This window comes from Pteropus vampyrus, unplaced genomic scaffold (genome assembly GCF_000151845.1).
Source record: "Pteropus vampyrus isolate Shadow unplaced genomic scaffold, Pvam_2.0 Scaffold132, whole genome shotgun sequence".
NCBI classification, from domain to species: domain Eukaryota; kingdom Metazoa; phylum Chordata; class Mammalia; order Chiroptera; family Pteropodidae; genus Pteropus; species Pteropus vampyrus.
In genome coordinates this window covers 1,261,871-1,262,449 of record NW_011888913.1, presented here as the reverse complement: position 1 = coordinate 1,262,449, position 579 = coordinate 1,261,871, and positions in this window count along the sequence as shown.

The window sequence follows — 579 nt, the reverse complement described above, 5'->3', positions numbered from 1 at the left end:
GGTGCCGCAAGGTCGCCCTGCTCTGTTTTCCTGCTCAGCGTCCTTCAGCATCTACCGTACTGAAAACAGTTCACCCCTGAATGACATGGGGCTTTAGGGTGCGGGTCCCAGTGCAGTCAAATACGCACGTACAGCTTTGGATGCCCCTCGGCGTCCACGCGGAGTTGGTTGCAGGCCCCCAGCCCCAGCCACCGGAACCCCTGGGCGTTCACTGTGACGAGGATGGGGCGACGTGCGGGCGACCGGGGAGCACACGTCAGCCGAGAGGCGCAGTCAGTTGTGCACCCGGGGTGACGGGAGCTGCTGGCGTCTCGGGAGAGGGGTCCTGTGAGCAGGTCCCAGCCCGGGAGCGTCGTGGGGGTCGGGGGTGGGCGGGAGCACTTGCTGGTCCAGGCGATGGTGGCTGCGCTCGTGTGGAGACGGGGAGGGGAGGGCGGGGGGAGGGTCGGAGGCTGGCTGTGCTCTAAGGGGCGCTGGCACACGCGGTGACACTAAAATACGTGACCCCGTGCGTGTGGTCTCACTGCAGCGCAGGGCAGAGGTTCCGTGTCCACTGTGCTTTTAGAATTTACATATACA